Raw genomic sequence first — 19,569 nt, 5'->3', positions numbered from 1 at the left:
GCCACACGCTCTGTTTTGTAATTGCTATGCTTAACACCATGCGAAAAAACCGTGTCAAAACAACAAAAAAATAAATACATTCGTTAAACGCAGAAATCCCGGTTATTCCAGATGAGTTCACGTCATTATGCTTCCCCCATTTATTCATTTCACTTGAGTCACCACTCGAAAGTGCGATTAGCGATACACATATGCGTTTAGCAGGGCATAATTTTTCAGCCATCATTGCTTTCCGCAACCGTCCTCTCTCCTGGGGCGGGCGCACTTTGCATGACGGATGTATAAAATCCGATCCGATCAAGTGTTTCCCCGCTGCTCCGCGCATGACACGAGGGTAGCACATCTCTGTGTTCAAAACGACGGGATATCGTGAATAATAAATTTCGGAAGTTTTGTTATTCCCCATTCGAAACGATCAAATTCTGGCCAAAAACCAAAAAACAGAAAACCGATTCGAACAGCAGCACATCAAACGGTGTTTTCGGTGTTTGTGAAGAGCATCTCATCGAGTGCTCATGAAAACCGAAATCACAGCAGAGGCAAATCCACCGGGGGGAGCCACTTGATGTTTGAATTTATGCCTCTGCGATGCTCTCGAGGATCTCGAAAATCTCGAATCTCGAATAGTTCGCGTTCTCTTACCCCATTGAGGAGGCGGTGGCTACTGGGGAAAACACCAATTCAACCTTGGTTGGGCAATCCATTGCACCGGAGATTTGTACTCTGCCATCGTTTTGTTCGACCAGCATGAATGCCAACAAATTTCACGCTTTGTTATTTCTTCGTTTTTTTTTGTATGGCGGAAGACATATAAATCGCAGGATGTTCGACAAACTTCGGAAGACATGAGGGTGACAATTTACTGTCCCAAATGTTTTCGACGTCTTCCGGATCTGAACTGTTCAGACGATTGTATACTCTGGCTACCAGAATCTTATTTAATTATCATATCTATAAATCTTAATTCCGTCACCATTAACAACCTTCAATGATTTTTTAGCAATCTCCACTCGGCTTAGTTCTTTGATTATATTCTGTGATTAAATCTGTGTTTTTGTTCCAAAAAAAATCCTTTAATCTTAGTTTTTTCTCAGAAAATCTGTATTATCATTACAAGTCCAATTTTGAAGCTTTCTTTAGTTCGACTGGCCATTGGTAGTACCATCTCAGATTGCAGTGAAACATTATAGGTGTAAAGACTTCATTAATCATTTAGGCAACAATGTGTACTTAAAATTAGCGATGAAACGGATAGCAGTTTGGCCGGATATCCGGCAAGATTCGAGGCCGTATAGCGGGATATTCAGCTCTATATTTGCGAATAGGAAACGGGGAGAAACTACATGTGTGCATGAGGCAAATAAAGGAATACATTTTAGAGACACATTAACACATTTTTACTTAAAAATAATGAACGATGAATAAATTTTCCGTATAGAATGAATTTTCGCAAAAAATCTTTTTTTGGACAAGGATTTTCTATTACAATGTAATGTTTGTTTTGGATATTTTGAAATAATTTTAGTACTGGTCGGGTAAAAATAAGTACCACGAATTTAAATAAACAAGGAACATCAATCAATTATCTTAATTCAAGATAAAAAACTTAGGATGATCATACACTGTTTGTCTTCTTCTTCTTGAATGGCGTTAACGTTCCCTTGTGGAACTTTTGCCGTCTCAACGTATGCATTAACTAGCGTCATTTATTAATACTTGGTCGAGATTTCTTAAGCCAAATAACACGCCTTGAATGTATTCCGAGGGGCAAGCTCTTGAATACGCATGACCACAGTGCAAGTCGAAGGAAATTTCTTTGACGAAAAATCCCCCGGCCAGAACGGGAATCGAACCCGAACACCCGGCATGATAATGTGAGACGCTAACCACTCGGCCACGGGTGCACTGTTTGACCGAAGCCAAATATTTGAAACAGAACCTGTCGGTGCATGGTTAGGTTACCTAAAATAATTCAGTTAAATTTTTTCCATAATCGATATTTGACAGTGTGGAATTATTATAAATCACGTTTGCGAGAAATTCATTCTTCAGTCAGCATAGGTTTCGACGCGGGATCGCTTTCGAATGAGGTATAGTGAATGAAAGATGTCACACAGTGTTGCAATTCTGATAATTTTTTGAATTTTGTTCTGAAATACGGGTCGGTTTTCATACGGTTTAGAGGAGAGTGTTTGTATCTGATTGAATCACACGGAAGCATTTTGATTTTATGAAAATTTTATGGTGAAGATATAGAATGGTAATGAAATAGAATAGCATGTGGTTGTAATGTCTGTACCTAGAAGAAGAGACGCATCATGGGCAGTGTCAATAACAAAACAAATTTTTATTTGTCTTCTGGTTGTTTGTGTATTGTTCTCGCGAGAACAAGAAAGAATCATGAACCGATCATCTTCAGCTGCTTCTATAAAACTAGGCTAGCTATGCTACGAGAATTATTTCAAATAGTTCGATCCATTACAAGGTAATATCCTGCTGAGTCTTAATAAGAAAGGCTTCAGCATATTCACTTGTCTCATAACATTACATCTTATAACATTATATAACATATAACATTACATAACACATTATATTTTTTTCTGTATTTTTTCATATAAAATATAAGTCATGCAGAAAATTTTAGAAATGGGTACAAGATGGTAAAATTATTTTTGACGAACTTTGTGGAACATTGATTTTTTATTGAATTTTCAAAACTTCGAATTTTTGTATGTTAACAATCATTTTTAGCCACAAATTAAGAATTTTGATGCGATTTTAAAGAAAAAAGCTCTTTATCAATCTTAGAAGGTGATTGATAAAGAGCTTTTAGTAGCCATTCTCGAGATATTGAAAAAAATATTTCTAATTTATTGTCTTTTTTATAGTAAATAGGTTCTTTTAATATGTTTGTCGTGTTATACTGCCATGTTCATGAAATTTTATGAATTTGCATATAATTGTCAAGAACTTTTCCAAATACAGTAAAACCTGTTTTTTTGCGGTTTTTATTGTGCGAATTTTTTTTCTGTATTTTTTCATATAAAATATATGTCATGCAGAAAATTTTAGAAATGGGTACAAGATGGTAAAACTATTTTTGACGAACCTTGTCAAACATCGAATTTTTTGTGCAATTTTCTGTTCTTTTGCGGTTATATTTGTGCGGTGTATGAAAAGAAGCATATTTGACGAAGTTATCGTCCATTCAGTTTTTTTTATGATTTATATGCATTTCAGTGCGAAGAAAGCATATTTGCGTCTCAATTATCCACTTCTGAAATCATTCCCCTCCTCTCATCAAATGCTCTAAGTTTTTCTAAGTTTTTGCATGACATGATTTCTAACAGCAACACGTTTCGACATGCAACTAAAAGCACAAAACAGCCACGCGCAACCGAAGAGGCAAAGTGTCCCATCGCAAAGCAGGGAAACAAAAGGAAATTGAACGGTGAATGGCGTGGATTTGAGTTATTGTCTTGGGGGAAACTTTTTATATGCGGTCCCTATCTATCGCACAAAAAAAAAAACTTTTTTTCAAAATGTGTACCGAACACGATTTTTTAAAGCTGCTGGTGTAGTTATGCACGATTTCTTTTTATGCGACTTTTTTGTGCGGTCCCTATCCCCCACACAAAAAAAGGTTTGCATGTACATCACATCATTAAAAAATACAAAAAAAAAATAAAAAATATATATTTTAGATATTGCAAATTAAAACTTTTTTTTGTTAATAAAAAAAGGATTTTTTTTCTCGTTGTATATTTTTTTCACGTTTAAACATCAATACTCTATAACGCTTTCTAAGACACAATTTGAGTAGGACTCATAGTTTTTGAGATATAAATTATCGAAGATTTCTCTTACTAAAATCGATACGCCCTTTTCAAAAGTTACACTTGAGTCAAAAAATTCCCAAATGCTGTAGAAAACTTATATTTCCTCCAACCCAAACGGAATACAAACTTTCGTTCGAATCGAAAATACAAGTTTTTAAAATCTGCATTTTTAGTTCGATTTCATTTGGAATTGCACTATATATTTAAACTGACAGCCCGAGGTGTAGTCCTACTTCTTTCCGGTTATGGCCCCGATATCACCCACTCGTCTTTTCCCGAACTAACCGATCCTTCGCCATCATTTTTCTGATGTATTGATGACACGTTTCTCAAAATTTTCAGAATTGTGAAAATACGTTTTCGAGACAAATTTATTTAAATTTTTGAAATCTTTTTAGTGTACATTTTTTAAAAGTTATAGATTTTGAGTTAGATTTTTTTTGGTAACTTTGAGTTTCTTTAAACTTTTTTACAAAACTTTAACTCAAAAACTATCAGAATTCAAAAAATGTGGTCCAAGAATGTAATGTAGGAAATTGTTTAGATTTAAATGAAGAACTCTAAACTAAACTAAACTAAAAACAAATTGAAAAAATACGGTGAAAAAATAAAATTTTAAAATAAAATTGAGGTAGAGCGTTGTCATGCTGAACTATTACCGTCTCGACTCGGGTTGGCTGTTCTGGTCTGAAAATCATTTGTTGATTGGGAATCAGTAGTCATGAAACCTTGGTCATTGGTGTTACTTGTTGACTTAATATATGATTTTTGCGCTTCGGTTGAAGATGAAAGGGTAAAATGCTACTTTTTTGCTAAATTGTGTAAGACGAGTATATTTTTAAATTGCTGATTATGTTTATACTAAACTGACCAGACGTCCCGCTTTTCGCGGGACAGTCCCGCGTTTCAGCAAAGTGTCCCGCGTCAGTTTACGTCCCGCGAAACGTCCCGCGTTTGTCAAAACTTAGTTAGTCGCTAGTTCTAGATCGTTTTCTCTATTAGCCAAATTTTTTTCGTGATCTGTGAATCTGGGAATCGTTACCGATTGAAACGAATGTTCTGATTCAGTGTTCTGTTGGGCTATTTCTCGTATCTCGTATATTTCTCGTCTCGTATTTTTTTCCGATGCTTTCATCAAGACAAAAAACTTCTTCCTCTGTTTTTGACTACAACCCTTTAATAAAACATCTGAAACGTCTGAAATCATCGCGACATTTATTTTTGAATTTTTTATCAAATATTATATGCACATTGCCCTTCATATTCGGCAGATAATATGAACACGAACTTTGGCGGCCCTCTTAGGGAAGGCCAAGACGTCTATGACAAGCTTAAGGATCAACTTAAATACCGACAATAGTTGTAGGACGCGTTGCTTATATCTTCAGCAACACAATTCAGGCGGCTGCGGATCAACTTCCCGTAGATGTTGAAGGGATAATTATCAAGTTTTAGAGTCATTTCAACAGTTATACCGTCGACGCTGAAAGATTTTCATGAGGAAATAGAGGTGGAGTATATGAAAATTCTGAGTAACCGAGTTTTCAAAATATTTTAACCATTGAAATCCAATGTTTTGTCTATTGATAACAGCCCAAGAGTTCTTTGAGACTTTTTCGAAGATAAATGATCTGAAATGTGGTTGTTAGGGTGCAGTTTTCCATACTGATGGAGAGTGGCAATATTACAATCAATTGTAAGTTGCGTCTGAAATTGACGATCTCTGGTTTAAGCACCGTGAAAGCGTAAGTAATCAGTTTGTACCATTAAATGTACAAAATGAACTGAAAGTTCTTGGGGAAAAATATATGTATACTGAAGGTTTTTTTGGAGCTTATCGCATTATCTGTCATGCCAAAAATTTCACGAATAAACGAGACTGATTAAATTATTTTTGTATATTTTTACAGCTCATGTCATTACAGTACATGTTTACATAACTTATATACACAACGTTGTTTTTTTTTGTTGGTGTCCCGCGTTAGACCTCTGGTCATATGGTCACTTTAGTTTATACCGTTTGCTTAAACTACGTCTAATATTTGTGAATCGAACAATGTTTATTTCAATTTAATAACCAATGTGCATCATTTTATCGTATTTCACTTCGGATATTATTCCGCAAAAAATCCTCTAGTAATAACTCTTTGATAGAATTATTTCTGGTGCTGGAAGGTCCGATGGTTTATGTGATTGTGTAGAAGCAGTTTAAGACGATTGACTGATAATTAATCTTGCCCTCACGGAAACAATAAAGAAGCTGACTATATGTCACAATTTGTTCGCACGCGTTCCTCAAAGTTTCATCGCGAATGCTATCTACATTTTTCGCATTTGCTATATCAGCACCATTTCGCGTTCCTTGACTACTTCAATCTACCTTTGGCAACGCATAGAAACAACAACAATGTGAGGGTGTGATGTAAACAAATGGCAACACTCTTCGCCAGACGGATTAAAAATCACCGCGGTGCATTCACCGGAGTGATTTTACTATGTATCGAGCAATATCACTGTGCGTGATATCAGCATGACGATGGTCTCGCTAGAGTGATAGTTTTAAATCACGATTGGCTTATTTCGGCATAAGCAAGCGACGATGAAAGGAGAGAAGATGAAAACGGGCGTAGCATACTAGCATTCTATTATGCAAATTAAGATGAACAAAGATGTGAAGCGTTAGCTGGCCAATTAAAATGTATAGAACTTTGTATTAACCAAAAACGTATAAGAAATATAAATGAATTTATGCAAAAAAAAAAAAAAAAAAAAAACGGGCGTAGCATCAATTGCAATATATCCCCTCTTCACAGAGTATCTGTAAAACGAACGCTGCATTTGCATTTCGAGCAAGTGATTGATTCGCAGTGGTATATAAGAAGTGAGCATCGCTGCTGTATTAGTTGCTCGTTATAGACAGCACGGATAGGCAAGTACAAAAATGCACAGAACAAATGTATGGGAAAATGGGAATGCTTCCCGTTAATACTATTTCATAGAAACGTTCAATGTTTTTTCAACTGACACCCTTACTAAGAGACGTAGTCCCACATTAAAAGCCCCATCTTAATCCACCATAAATTAATAACACTCGACAAAACCGCACGCTTCCCGGAAGTCGGCTCAATAAATATCAATTAACTATCGTTTTCCACCTTCAAAACGAAAACACAGTCTCGCGCAAAGATCGCGCCGGCCGAGTTACGTCGAGACGGTCCGCAGGACAGACAGACAGACAGGCCGCCAGTGGAAATGCGACAAAATTTATGACACGAGGCAGTTTTTCACGATGGCGTTGAGAAAAAAAAAGGTTTTCTAACGAGAGTTTGGCTGATCAAAGACTTCACACGTTTTGTGACAGAAAACAGACGATGAAGGTACCTTCCATTTGGCAGCTATCCATTCGCGTTCTTGTCGGAGCCGTCGTTGGCACTGCTCGCATTTGTCGTTTTGCGAGTGTCAAGTTGATTGGACGCAATTGGATCCATTCACAGCGTGGCAGCGTATCCTCGTAAAAGGTGAAATCTCAGCGGGAGTCCAATGTTGCCTGTGCCACATGTGGGCGGGTTAATTGGCATATGTTTATGTTTCCTTATTCATTTTGTCCACCTGGAGTCGTGGTCGGGTGAATCAGAAGCAAATATATCTCTCAAAAGCTTCCTTGGAATAGATCTCAAAAATGCATTATTGACATAAAACGGAACAAATATTTGCGCGTTCTATTTCGCTCTATTGGATACATTTCAGAGCAATAACGCATTTCCTCTCCTTTTGCCATGGTGCAGCAAACGACAGCTTCTGTTCTGCTTTTTATCTCTACACCACTTTTACGTTCAAGCGCGCCAAACAGCGATTTCCAATTTCCCGAAAGAGAAGGGAGAGATCGCATGGAAACAGTTCAAAAGTTTTCCACATTTTTTTACGAGGACTTTTCGGGTGTTCTTATGGCCCTTGCTGAAAGAGATTCGCAGTTCCGACTGCGTGAAGACAGCCAAAACGGCAAACCAAAGCAGCCGACTGGCGGCAGTTGGATGACACATCGGATTTTCCCAACCCCTCCGCGCGTCCATCCGTCCCTCTGTTTCGGTCTCGCCAGCTCACCGCCACTCTCAGTGGGGAGCGCATCATTAGAGAAAATTGAAGAAAAGCCGACTTGCAAACGACGCAAAGAGTGCTGCCAGCGTGATCTTGTTTGCCACCTCTTGCTGCTGGCGGGGTCGTGGCGGGAAAAACGGGTGAATTCGACAGCACTGTGGCCGGATGCGAGAGTAGGCAGATCCTGGCCGCCAGCCAGACTGGACGGATTATGCGGCTTTATTACGTTACACACGTCGTTCGTCGCCAGAAACGACGGCGGCGGTGTCTCCTCCGAGGGTGTAAGCTGTTTCACGTGCAGTGGGCGATGGCAATTTCCAGAGTAAAATACGACGTGAATCACATTTGAATATGGGACTTGTCGGCGTTGGGACATTGGATAAGTATTGGATCATAATTCGTTTTATGTGGTTATTTTTATTGCACTAAGTGTGGCCACGAGTATTCAATATAACAAATCTAAGTAAGTCTTAAGTCTTCAACCGTTGTTTACCACGATGTATTTTGCGCCCTGAAGAAGCTTGGCGCTTCCAAAGGTGCAGTCGTATTTTATAACCTTGATAGAATGGTCGTTTCCCGGATGACGGCTTGGCTTACCCCCGTGCATAAATCTGTCGGCACTCATTTTATCAAAAATTACCGTGGAATTTCAAAATCACCGTATTGCAAAAGTGTTTTGTATAACACAGTCCGCCTGCACATATCAGATATCCAACATGAGTTTGTAAAGGAGAGGTGCTGCACAACGTCACACATGAAGACAACGGATGGACATCGTCAGGTGGACTCTATCTACTTCTGACTTCTCAATAGAGCAATTCCAAATGAAATCGACAAATGACAAAACATGAGTATTTTTGATTCGAATGAAAATTTTGTATTTTGTATTAATCACATTTGTCTCAAATTCCGACTACCATTTATGTCACTGATTCATATTCCGAACACTTTTGTCTCAAATTCCGAACAGCCAAAATGCATTTGTTTAGAAAATTCATAACTTCTGAACTTCTGGACCGATTCAGATGATCGATATATCAAATTAAAGCGAACAAGCTAGTCTTCTGTGGAAAAATATTCTATTCGCAAGAAAATTTGATTTGGTTTTCGTAATTATAGATTGTGTTCGTTTTTTCTAGTTTACATGGTTTCGGGACCAAGGGCGTTATATATTTTTATATTTTTTCTTGAAAGCGAGGAGTTTTTACATAACATATCCAAAAATCAGAGCAATCAGAATCAACGTTTTTTTTATCATTTTTGAGTTATTATTTTTCAAAGTCAACATGATTTAGTCTTCGTTCGATATTCCTATGCGACTTGACGAGTTCTATGCGAGAAGGATTCCATTTTTTTGGCTAATTTAATATTTTTTTCCAAAAACACTAGCTCATTGCCTTAAATTTAGTATGTCGATTATCCAAATCTGTTAGGTAGTTCAAAAGTTATGAATTTTTGGAAAAAAAAGGGAAACATGACTTTTAGTCCAACGATTAACTTTGAAAAATTATAATTCAAAAACAAAAAACAACACATTTCTGATTTTTGGATATGTTATATAAAAATTTTAATAAATTAATCGAGTTCGCTCTGTTACTTCAGGACCCCGGTTTTGTTATTGTGGTTTTAGTTGAAGACCTGGCCAAGAAAATCTATTTTACTCTCGTTGGTTTGCGACCTGCGTTTTGCAAGGAAAGAGCACGCAAACATTTGTTAACAAATGTTCTTTTTATACTGTTGCACCAGAATTGGATTGTTCTTGTACCCTAATTCGATTCATGGGTCGAAACTTGATTCAAATAACGAACACTACTTTAAAGTTAATTTTAATAAGATTTCTTCATAAAAGATTTTCTTTAACAATTCATAGTAGATTCGTAACGAGATTCTTACCGAACGAACATATAAATAGCAATTAAAATAAAAAAATCCAAAATTTTCACGATGCTTGTTTTCGACGGAATTTGCTAATGCAAACATTTTATCACTGGTTTTAACTGTCACTTTTTTTGCAAATGCCTAATATTATAAATTATAGGCTGTATCGATACCTGTAAATGGTGTTAAAATGAAGCCTATAACCCAAAGAATGTCACGGCTCTCATTATTCAACTATTTATAACATTAAAGTTTGGTAAATTTATATTTAAAATGAAGTGTTCGGAATTTGAATCATGCAAAGAAACCTGATTCAAATTCCGAACACTACTTCAATATTAATTTTAATGAATATTTCTGCATAAAATATCATTTTTTCATCCATTTATTGTAGATTCTCACCTTTTCTAGCACTTAACATGGAAAAAAGCAAACAAAGAAATTGAAAGAACTACAAAAACTAAAAAAATAAGGATGCTTGTTTTTACGCACTTTGCTAACGCAAGCGTTTTATTTTTGGTTTTGACTGTCACTTTTTTTTTGCAAATGTTTAATATTTTAAATTATAGGCTAAACCAATGCCTGTAAATGATGTTAAAATGTAGCCTATACCTCAAAGAATGTCAGGGCTTTCATTATTCAATTATTTATAACATTGAAGTGTAGTAAATTTACATATAACAATGAAGTGTTCGGAATTTGAGACTGTTCGGAATATGAGACAAAACGGTACTCTTTTTATATTCACAGAAAAAACTTTAATTTGCAATATAAAAAAACATGTATTTTTTTATTTTTTTATTTTTTCATATAAAATAGAAGTCATGTAGAAAATTTAAAAAAATAAGTCCATGATGGTAAAACTATTTTCGACGCATTTTGTGGAACATAGATTTTTACGAATTTTCAAAACTTCGAATTTTTGAATGTTAACTATCATATTTAGGCACAAAATATGAATCCTGATGTGATTTAAATCAAAAAAGATCAATATCAATCTTCTTCTAAATGCAGCCATTCTCGAGATATTTGAAAAAATATTTATAACCTATTGTCTTTTTTATAGTAAATAGGCTCTCTTAATATGTTTGTCATGTTATACCGCCATGTTCATGAAACTTTATGAATTTGCTTATGATTTCCAACATAGTAAAAATATATGTTTGAAGACATGTGGATTAAGGAGGTATTCTAGTGTAGAGACCCGAATTTCGGACGTTTTTTCGGGCTCCGTAAAATAAAACAAAGAATGTTTTTACGATCCATTATATCATTACTTGTTCATCTATCTTTTAACAATAAAACAAAAATTGAACGGAGTAAGAGGGTACAAAAAAAAGTTGTGTCATGGCGTACACAATTCCAGCTCTTCTGGTTATCTGAAACAAAAAAATCGAACAGATTCTGAATCAGTAAAGATGCCATTATCACATGAACCTCGGACAAGTCTTTTTTGACAGAATGGCGGCCGTTTGAAAAAAAATGCGGTACAAAAAGGTTTTTTCTTACGTTTCCCGATTTTTTTTTATAGAGAAACTTAAAAAATATCATATTTTAGAAGTTCATGCGATAGCGAGACGCCTGCAGATTGTATCCATATAAATACGACATGAATGGGTTCAGTAGAACTTGAGATGTCGTGTACGCAAGTTTGAAAAAACTAGTTTCGAGTAAAACGCGTTTGAAGTTCATTGTTATGGCCGTACCAGGTTAGATACCGCATCACTAAAATGGCTCTAACTCGGTAAATATTAGGGTTTTCGATAAGTCCTTTCTAAGGTGTATTCTTGAATGCATAAACAACAGAAATATTAAGGAAAAACATGATTTTTTTTCACATTTCTAGACTAGAATACTGCCTTAATACAAAACGTAGCGATATTAAAAAAAAACATCTTAATACAAACTTTGAACATATTATTCGTGTTGCACAATCGAAACATAAACAGTTTTCAAAGTTGAATTGAAATCACAACAACACAAATGCACCTCGTTGATTCAACTGGATGTTATGGGTACAAAAATAATTAACTTGTTTAAGTTATGCCTAGATTGTACATGAAGTCAGGTATCTTCAAGGTACCTTTGTATATGTATATAAAGTTACTCAGATTCAAACATCGTTTATCAGTCGAACAATCTTCCTTATAGAGTGAATAACAGTATACCACTGTAGACTGCAACCAAATTTTATCGTGTTGTAGAGCATTTCCGAAAAACGGTAAGAAATGTTCATCTGAAAAACGTTTCTTAACCGTGTCGATGATTGAGAAACATAAGTTAATGGGATGTAGACAAAAATCAACATCAACAACTATCAATATTCTAAATAATTTCCGACCTATTTGAGTTTTGTCTGAATAGTTCTAGAAAGGATAGTGAATCGACGCTTAAAGGCCTTCCTAGAGCCGAATAAGCTGCTAGATCCAAGACAGTTCGCTTTTTGTGCGGGAAAATACATAGAAGAACACCTCGAAGAATTAGAGGCTATTGTACATGACGTTATTGAGAGAGATCACCACGCATCTTGTCTTTAGAAAGAAACTTCTACTGAATCACACCGCGATGCTCGTAGAAAGCAGTAAACAGTTTTTTTTGTTTGCATATTACAATTCCTGCCCGCCTTCTTCTTTCTTCTTCAATGGCACTAACGTTCCTAGAGGAACTTCGCCGTCTCAACGTAGTATTACTTGCGTCATTTTTATTAGTACTTAGTTGAGATTTCTATGCCAAATAACACGCCTTGAATGCATTCTGAGTGGCAAGTTCTAGAATACGCGTGATCACAGTGCAAGTCGGAGGAAATTTCTTTGACGAAAAATTCCCCCGACCAGAACGGGAATCGAACCCGAACACCCGGCATGTTAGTTATGACGCTAACCACTCGGCCAAGGGAGCACTCCTGCCCGCCTTACCCTCACCATATGTCCGTTTCATCCGCACCACCATCTATAAATTGTTGAAAACTTGTTCAACAGTATATTGAGCTAAAACAGCGTATTTGGGTTTTGAAAAATATAATTTTTCCAAAGATACAGTCGATGTTCTTTTCAACTTGTCCGTCTTACCTTAATCAGGGGAACTTCGATATAACGTAAATTTCATCTCGATATAACGTACACATTTTCAATGTGTGAACATACAGTTCAGAATTCATTTTCATGAACAATTATTTAAACTATCCGGTCAATCTCACAGGTTCACAGAGGTCGTTTAAAGTGTTCTCAGTATAGGTTCTTGCACTTGCTTGCGCTCATGTTAATTGAAAAGTTCAGCTATTATCAGGATTCGATAGCCTTAACGATCTGCTTGCTTTGACAAAGCATCCAAAAATCCATGCGAGATTTTTTCAAGAGCTGGTTTTTCGATCGAACAACGTTTCTCGTATGATACATTTTTTCGAAGCCCGATTCAGTTATCCTTAAAGCCGTTCTTGTTCTCGAAAAATTCTCGCCACATTACAGTGCAGAGGAACTACGAACGACAGATGGAGTCTTATTTTATAAGTTTTCAAGGAAGGCTGCAGAGTGTTGCGAAAGAAATTAACAAACTGGATATACATTTGCGACATTGCGTTTGGTAAAACTTTTTATTTTTCTGTATAATAGTGACTTTCAACACTTTTGGCTGGTTCGTCACTTTTGCTTCCATTTCTGGAAGAATGTCGGGAGTAAGAATTGAACTTGTGATCTTTAGCGTGAGAGGTATGGATGTTACCATTACGCCAGATCGCCTCCTGTTGGAAAAATTTGAGAAGTGGTCTAATAACGTCATTAATGGGTTATGTTTCCGTTTATCATTTCTATGAATTGGTTTGTTTGATGTGAAAAAATCTCAGAGAAAAATTGTTTACTTTTCTTGGATTTGATAAATGAAATCGATTTTGTTGTCAATATATTTTTTTCATTTTTTGATATTTATCTATTCACCCTGTATGGAAAAAAATGATGAGAAAGGTTGGTTTCTACCTACCCATACTCAAATTGCAACAAAATAAAGTAATCGGTTATATCGAAATTTTCCTGTACAGCTTCAGTTGTCTATTTTATATTTAGAGTTTTGAATTAACTTCAGTTGTTAAATCTTTTTTATCAATATAATCCAATGTTGAAATGTTTCACTGGCAAAAGAAAACTGTTTTCCATGATTTTGAAGCAAATGAGAAAAATGAAAACCCAATATCTCTTCCTGTCACGTGTTCACGACGTCTTTTTATTCTCGTACTACTTCTACCCCAATCATCCCGTTGCCGTTGCCGTCCAAATGCAACTCCTCCATTCATTCCCAACAACAACAAAAGTCGGGTTGCCCTATGACGCGCGCGGGGGTGGGTGTTTCGATCCCTTCTGTGCAGCTGCTGGAACAACAGAGCCGTCCGCAGCAGTAAGCAGAGTAAGCAAGAACAAGGAACCGCTTTCTGTGACAGAAAATCGATATTTCCACTGCCCGCTGCCTGCCTGCCATTGGAGGAGCTAACTAATTGGACTTCGAAAAGGACTTTCCCTGCCGGAGGGAGTGTTTCTGGCTTCTGGGTTCTGGTGCACAACAGACAGAAAGATTTGGCAAAGATTAGGCGCGTGTTCTGCCAGCGGCGGAAGAGCCTCGCGCGCTTGTATCTCATTAGGTTGAGATTTGTCGGGCAGCTCTGTTGATAACGTCGATTTCCTTCCCTTCTTTTTCCCATTTCGGACGAACGCTAAGGGAACCCATTGAAAACAGACCGATGATCCTGTTCTGAGGTCGACAGTCTCACGAGGCCGTTGTTCTGTAATGTGTCTCGCTTCTGTGGTGTTTTGAGGTTATGTAAGCACTCTTGTTTGATGATGTGGAAGACATTTCCACAGGGTTAATGTGTGGGAATAGAATACGGTTACTGTTATTGTTATTGTTTTCCGTCGGAAAACTTTTGCGACGGTTTATGCGCTTTGGGAAGTGTCAAATTTTGAGTCCTCTGCAAGAGGTTTGCGAGTAATATCGATTTTGTTGTCGAGTTTACTGCTCGGCTGATGACAGTCGTCATCAGAGCACACACTGCAACACGATAGAGTTCATTTTTTTAGGTCAAGGTTAATGAAGATTTATTGATAACCCGAGCGTTGTGCAAATATGGTTCTCATGTTCAATAAATACCTTAACGTCTTATCGATCGATGGTCATAGCTGAAAGTAGTTGATTTTCCATCAATGCACAACAGTCCTCCGGAATCGGAACACCATCAGCTGGCTGATGACAAGGATTCATTCATTTCTCACGTCACCAATCGATAGAATTAAATTCCATCGAATTAACCTTTGAACACATCACAATCACAATGGGCACAAGCTGGATACCTATATTTCACACAATTCTTGCCAAAATTTACTTTCCCGTGTCGTGTTACTCCTTGCCACACAAACACCCTTCGCCGTCGAGGCTGCTCGCTATTATTTTCGTTCGCAGAAGGGGACGACGATTGCGACGATATCGAGATGGGATGAAGCTGGCTTTCGCGAACCCTAGCACTACACTTCACAGCGGACGAGAAACTTCATCGAGCCGACACGAAACACGTGAAAACTATTTCCGGAGGCGAGGAGCGAGCCTTCGAATGTCAAGACTTTCCAGTCAAAGGTGGGGGAGGATAGTAATTCGATAATTTACTCGCTCGTCGACACACAAATCACGGATCTACAAACAACAAAAGGGAAATTGTGCACAGTTCGCGTAACACACTCTCGCTCGGAAACGCGTTATTTTTTGTTCATGTGGTGGACGACTTTTAAGACGATTTGCATTGGTTTCACCAACACATCCTAACAGCGAGGACGAGATGCAACCCATACAGTCAATTGCCAGAGTGTCGAAGGAAAGCATTTTCCCAATATGGCGGATTTTGACAGCAGAAAGGATCTCCCGTTTTTGATAGTCGGTGGTGTTTTCCCATTGCTCATGCGTCTGCTGACTGCTGGATGGCAAGAGGGGGTGGTGGTGACTGTTTGTGGGAGAATAAGTGTGTGAGTCCACCGAACTCGTACACGACGTTTGGTGAGCAGAAGGCAGGCGACAGCCGTCGGGCAGAGGAAAATTGGCGTCTGAGCGAGTTTCCATAATCAAGGCTCGGAAAGAGAAGGTAGCGCAGTGAAGTGAGGAGGAATCGATTTTTTGTTGTTGTTCTGTTTAAGGGCTGGCACGACGAAGCCAATGACTACCTGGCGGTGTAATCGTTAGGGTTGGATTTCGTCCTGCATTCTCACAGGGATGCGAAAATAGGGATGAGTTTCAATTTGGAATTATTGACAAAAACGTTTCTGTGATAATGTTTTAGAGACATTATTCAATTAGGGACTGTCCACATACCAAGTGGACAGAAAAATCATGGTTTCAGATACCCCCCTCCCCCTCCGTGGACAAGCGTGGACATTCCTTATACCCCTCCCTTTGTTGTGCAAGTTGACATTTACCCAGCTTTTGGAAAAAAAATTAAAAAAATTATGCTTTTCGATTAATATAATTTCATTTCAAGCTTGTTTTTGTTTCCCATTAGATGTTTTTATTGATAAAAATAATATCCTTATTCATAGTAACGGTTTGTTTCATATTCTTCGATTTTTTTCAACATTGTCCGGTAAGCTCATTATCTCCATATCCATATGGTCGGTTTTAAGTCAGACCGGACTATGTGACATTTTTCTGATTTCAGGAAAAACGAGCTTGAAGTTTGGTGTTACCTGCTGTTACGCCTGCTGTACGCGTGATTTTCCAAATATGATATGGGTGATATGTAGCTCACGTAATGCTTGACCAAAATGCCATCAATAACTCGAAATTTTTAAAACTTTTTTGGTCCCCTCTGACTTTAAACTGATCATATCAAAATATCACTTGTGAATCTACTCTCGAATATTTTCATTAAAGCCGGTTAACTATTTAGGTTTTTAAAGAAATAGACAATGAAATCAAGCACTTTGTTTGAAACAGTCATTGGCATATCAGCCATTCCATGCCAAACCGATATAGTGGTTCTCAGATTTTTGTGAAGAGTGGTAGATTTGTTCTTTATCGCAAACAATTAGACCCGTATTTTTTTAAATTTTTTCGTTAGGATGAACATTTCCGTTTTAGGGTGGTCCGAAAAATATTTTTTTTCACTTTTTTCCTGAAATGATTATTTTCAAAAATTCATAACTTTTGAACTACTGGACCGATTCTAATGATCGACATATCAAATTAAAGCCTCCAGTTGCAGAAAATTTTAATTTTGTTTGCGTCATTATTGATTGTATTCGTTTTTTATGGTTTTCATGGTCTCGGGACCAAAGGCGCTATATTTTTTATATTTTTTTTTACATAAAATATCTCAAAATCAGAGTTGTTTTCTGTTTGTTTTTTTTTTAGTTATTGTTTTTTAGAGTTAACTGAACTGATTCGTGATTATTGATTGTATCTGCTTTTTATAGTTTAAATGGTTCACGGGTCCGAAGGCGCTGTATTTTTCTATATATTTATTTGAGAGCTGAGCTTTTTTACATGACATATCCCAAAATCAGTAATGTGTTCTTTTTCGTTTTTAAGTGATTTTAAGTGATTTTTCAAACATAACCCAGCAAACATTACATCGCATATCAAGCGTATATATAACATCATATGCCCTAAAATTTGGTTGGCATATAATGCGCCTAATTGGCATATGCATGCAAAAGTGGAGGCCATATACATACACGGCAAATGCTTACCGATTTTGTTTGGATGAATATGTAACTTTGAACGGCTATAATAGCGATTATGTTGAAATTTAATTGCGATCTAATATGAATATATTCATGAATTGTCAAAGCACCAAATACGACTTTCGCCATACTCATATACGATTTATTACAGACATAGAAAAAAAAACAAATGGCGCAAAATATGTTCGTGGAATGTTTATTATAACCTCGCGAATCGCCATTTTTATATATGAGTATTTATGTTTATAGAAATAATAATTGTTTGATTGACTTGTGTTGGGAGCGGAATATGAATGTTTAAAATGGCACATATTGATGTTTGGTGGAAATTGCTCCGATGTGGGTTCGAACTCCGGTCGTCTGGATTATCATCCACCAGCTATCTCGCGCGGCTATCTGAAATTTAATTCAACAGCGGTTAAAACTTTCGAGTGCATCAGCATTTCATTACCATTCAATATGATGCAATATGTTCTCACAAACTGCATCAGCGTAATATACGCATATGATGCGTATTGAATATATTTTACGACAATGTACATCATAAAAATGATGTTTATAATACCGAATTGCGACTTAATTTGATAATGGTATATAAAATCGACTTTTTACATTTTATGCGATTCAAATATACACGATACATACTTTGATTGATATTATATGCGATTATGATTTATTCGGATTTCTTGTAGGACTTGGCACGTGCAAAATTATACGATTTAATGTTTGCTGGGAACATGTTTTTAGTTTTCGTTCAATATTTCTATGTGACTATACTGAATCTATGCAACTAGATCCATTTTATTCGATACTCTGGTATTTTTGCAAAGAAGTCTAGCTAAAGTGCTTTAATTTGGTATGTCAATCATCTGAATCGGTACAGCAGTTCAAAAGTTATGACTTTTCGAAAAACTTAGTAACATTAGTTTACTATTCGCGTTGACTGCATCAAATTTTGTGCTCCCTTTTTGGGAAGGGATAATGACAATAGATTGGTGAATAAAACACACTTTGAAAATAAAAATTATTAATTAAAATTTACTTTTCCGTATCAAATGTGTATTCTATGTAAATGTAAATTATAATAGTTTTCGACTGGTGAAAAGTCTTAAAGGAAAATTATATTCAATCATGATTTTATATTATAATGATCAAAGATCATAGTAGTTAAGTTGGAGTCAGCATTACGTGTTTCATGTAATCAAGTAACACCAAGTCACCTTTTTTATTCATTTTTTTTAAATGTTAATTTGCTTCAAGCCTGCCAATATATTGAAATAAAAAGTAATATGTCTCAATATACGGATGTCGCGACATTGCGAAATATTTTCTCATCAATGATATTCGCTTTTACAGGTTCGGTAATGGATGGTGTCTGTAATGAACCTAGTCAAAATCTAGCATCTGTAGTATCATCGTAATCGATGATTCCGTTAACCTAATTATAAGCCCTAATTCTTAAATCATGCTGAATATTGTCTGGAATAATTCGTGCCGATTCTAAGGAAAAAATCGAAAACATAATTTTTATAGACATACATTTATTCGAAGCCCTTGATGCCATCTAGATCGTTGCTTTTAACATGTTCAGCTGGGAGCAGTACTTTTTGAAATTCATCGAGTTGTTAATGATTTACCCTTCATAATTCGTATTTTCGTTCTTCCGTGGCCGAGTGGTTAGCGTCACACATTATCATATCGGGCGTTCGAGTTCAATTCTCGTTCTGGCCGGGGGGGTTTTCGTCAAAGAAATTTCTTTCGATTTGCACTGAGGTCACGCGTATTCTAGAGCTTGCCACTTCAGAATGCATTCAAGGCGTAGGCATAGAAATTTCAACTAAGTACTACTAAAAAATATAATGCAAGTAATAACTCGGATTGCAGGATGCAAAATTTGATCTCGTTCGGTATGCGATATGTCAAATCCGATCGGAAATGTGGGATGATATATAGTCCATACATTGTAACGTTTTTCGTGCCCATCCTTACCCAGGTGCTCATTAGCGATTTTAGACATCTGTAGCGAATCTACTAATTATTGTGTCGTGTGC

The 19,569-nt window shown here is 36.7% G+C and overlaps 1 protein-coding gene across 14 annotated transcripts in view; it reads right to left on the bottom strand.

Moving 5' to 3' along the window:
• Positions 1-19,569, bottom strand: part of LOC129778321 (uncharacterized protein CG43867) — a 589,722-nt gene that overhangs the window by 115,395 nt on the left and 454,758 nt on the right. The window contains exon 1 of one of the 14 annotated variants that reach the window (XM_055785175.1): positions 14,943-15,550. The exons of the other annotated variants lie outside the window; for them this stretch is intronic. The gene's annotated coding sequence lies outside the window, so the exon portion shown is untranslated. Of the gene's footprint in view, positions 1-14,942; positions 15,551-19,569 lie in introns of those variants that run through there. 14 annotated transcript variants of the gene reach the window in all.

This window comes from Toxorhynchites rutilus, chromosome 3 (assembly GCF_029784135.1).
Source record: "Toxorhynchites rutilus septentrionalis strain SRP chromosome 3, ASM2978413v1, whole genome shotgun sequence".
Taxonomy (NCBI): Eukaryota; Metazoa; Arthropoda; class Insecta; order Diptera; family Culicidae; genus Toxorhynchites; species Toxorhynchites rutilus.
The sequence above is the reverse complement of the archived record's forward strand: the minus strand, read 5'-3'. Positions and strand labels throughout refer to the sequence as shown.